This window comes from Lepus europaeus, unplaced genomic scaffold (assembly GCF_033115175.1).
Source record: "Lepus europaeus isolate LE1 unplaced genomic scaffold, mLepTim1.pri SCAFFOLD_34, whole genome shotgun sequence".
Taxonomy (NCBI): Eukaryota; Metazoa; Chordata; class Mammalia; order Lagomorpha; family Leporidae; genus Lepus; species Lepus europaeus.
The window spans coordinates 3,163,242-3,166,090 of NW_026909213.1; the positions used below are offsets into that span (position 1 = coordinate 3,163,242).

The 2,849-nt window shown below is 48.3% G+C and overlaps 1 pseudogene; it reads right to left on the reverse strand.

The window, feature by feature from the left end:
* Nucleotides 1-1,714, reverse strand: LOC133754942 (heterogeneous nuclear ribonucleoprotein Q-like; annotated as a pseudogene).
* Between the last annotated feature and the right edge of the window lie 1,135 nt (nucleotides 1,715-2,849).

Sequence of the window (2,849 nt, forward strand, 5' to 3'; positions counted from 1 at the left end):
ATTAGTTCAATGTCCTGTATTTGATTCCATGATCCTCATAGGAAGGTCTTCTGCAATAGAATATGCTCCTATACAGCCGAGATATTTAAGGTTGCTTGATTTCCTTACCATTATTCCACTGCAAGCTTCTGGTGTAATCCCACATAGCAACTCAGTCTTCATTGTAACAGGTCAGGACCAGCCTCCACCCCTTTTCCCTGCCCGCGGCCTCTTTGTTGTTGGGCACCTCCTCTTGCACCACAAAGGCCTCTCGCTGATCCAGGACCTCCTCTCTGTGAATAACCGGCTCTACCACGGGGAGGAGCAGCCCCATGACCTCTGGATGGAGCAGCACCCCTTGCTCCTCTACCACCCCTTCCTCTAGCTCCAACTTGAAAATCTTCATAACCATAGTATGGCTCTTCATATCCACCACAATAGTTATGGTAATCATAGCCATAATAATCATAATAATCTTCATATCCATAATAATCTGGAGGATATCCATAACCACCTCTACCTCCACGCCCTCGACCTCTTGTTGGAGGGGGCATATGAGGTGGACCATAATAGTAGTAATCATCCTACATCTGATTCTTTGCTGCTTGCCTCTGAGCTTTTCTTTCTTTCCTTTTCTGATCTGGTGGCTTAGCAAAAACAATTTCAATGTTTTTTCTCCCTCCAAGTCTTTGCCATTCATTTCTTCCATAGCCTTAACAGCACCATCTCGTTAATCAAAATGAATGAATGCATAATCTTTTAGTTTCTTTACTCGTTCCAGTTTTCCAAACTGACTAAATGCCTTTTCTAAAATCTCTTCTGTTACAGTATTGGCAAGGTTACGTACAAAAAGTACCTTCACCTTTGCCATAACCTCAGGATCAGGATCTTCTATAGGATCAGCCCATTCAACAGTTCCAACATTTCCCCAGACCTTGACTTTCCCACTCATTAGCCTACGCCTTGCCTGGGCAGCTGTTTTGTGATTTTCATATTCAAGAAAGCAAAAGCCTGTTATTTTTCTTGTCATCTGGTTGGTGGTATAAAATGACGTCTGTAAGACCCTCTGTTACTTTGCTAAATTCTTCAAGAATCTGTTCCTTGGTTTTACCCTTAGGAATAGAGCCCACAAAAAGCCTATTGTTGGCAACCGAGATGCAAACACCAATATGTTTTCCAGAACGAATTTCATGATTATTATACAGTTTAACAGCCTCCTGAGCTGCTTCTTTTGTACAAAAAGTGACAAACACATAACCTCTATTCAGACCAGTGAGTGGATCCATCATAAGACGAAGATCCCATATAGGTCCAGCTTTCTCAAATAAAGGAACAAGCTCATCCTCAAACAGATCTCTTGGGATCTTCCCCACAGATATCTCAGTGCCAACAGAAGGCTGCTGACCTGAATAAAAGAAATCTGGAGGCTTTCCCCCATACTTCCTCTGTCCAGTGGTCACATCAAGTGTGTAGCCTGTTCTTTCCAAGAGTGCCTTAATTTTTGCCTCATCTGGTCCTTTACTAGAGTCCGCTACTTTGGTCCCCCATTTTTCTCTCTGCCTGTAAGTCTTCATGACTCCACATAAAAAGGCACTTTTGTTCTGAACATGAGAGAGATCACTGTCTTTAAACTGCTGAAGAACTGCCAATGCACCATCTTCATTGAATTCTTTTAAAGCTTCAATAGCTCTTTCATCTAAATCTCTATGTGCAACTAGCCCTCCCCGTCGGGCTGTGGCCTAGGAATCCTGTCCGAGGGGATCGGGTTGCGGGAAAAGCATGCTCGCTGCTCCCTGTGTCCGGCGCGAGTGGAGCTGTTGTAAAATGGCGGCCAAAGCTCACGCCGCTGGCAGCAAACCGGATCCAGTTCCACTCGCCTCGAGCGCGCTCCCGGTGCGCGCGCGCGCCCCCGCGTGACCCCCCCCTTCCCTCCCCTCCCTCGCGCGTCCGCTTCTCTCACTCACTCCCTCAGCCCCTGCCCTCCGCCTGCTCCTCCTTGACCCCTATCACCACCACCACCACCACCACCACCACCACCACCACCAGCCGCAGCAGCAGCAGCCGCCTCCGGCCGCCTTCTCCTCTTGGCCTTTCTTCTTCCCTCTGTGTTCCTTCCCCCCGCCGCCCCCACTCTCATCCGCGGTCCCTCCGGCACGAGTGGCCGCCTTGCCCCTTCTCGCTGACTCGCTCGCACGCTCGCTCACTCCCTCCCTCTCTCGCTCTCTCGGCCCTGTCCCCCAGTCCCTGCCGAGTCCGCTCCTCTCTTTCTCTCTCCCGCGCTGACGTAACGATGCCTCGGGACGCGCGCCCGTGGGCTCCACCCCCACGCCGCGGCGCCTCCTCAGCGCCTCACTCCGGGGGAGCGCGAGGCCCCCAGTGTTTATTATTATTTTCACCAGGTAGACAGATTATTTGATAGGAAGAAGGATTCAGAAGGGAATGGAGTCCATCACTAGTCCATCCCTTAGAGTTAGGAAGTCTCTCTGAGTATTCACAAGGAAGGAGCGAAGCCGCAGAGGACTTGGGTGGCTTCTCTCTAGTTCATAAAATATTCCTAAAGTAGGGCTGTATTTAAGGGGCAATGATTCTTCCTGGATAGGCCCCAGGGTATTGGATGAATATAAGGTTCATCTAATTTCTCAAGATCCATGACTCACCAGTGGTTGAGAAATAATTGCATATTGGAGGCATGGAGAAACTGTCTTTACTGTCTGGCTACTGTGGCCTGAACTCACTGAGCTATGTAACATTTGATTCCTAACTTCAGAGTTGAATGTATTAGTGGTCATCCAATAGATATTGCAGGAGTGAATTAAAGTTTTCCCAGGTATTTCATGGGATTAGTGAAGAGAATAGAGTTAATATTATCT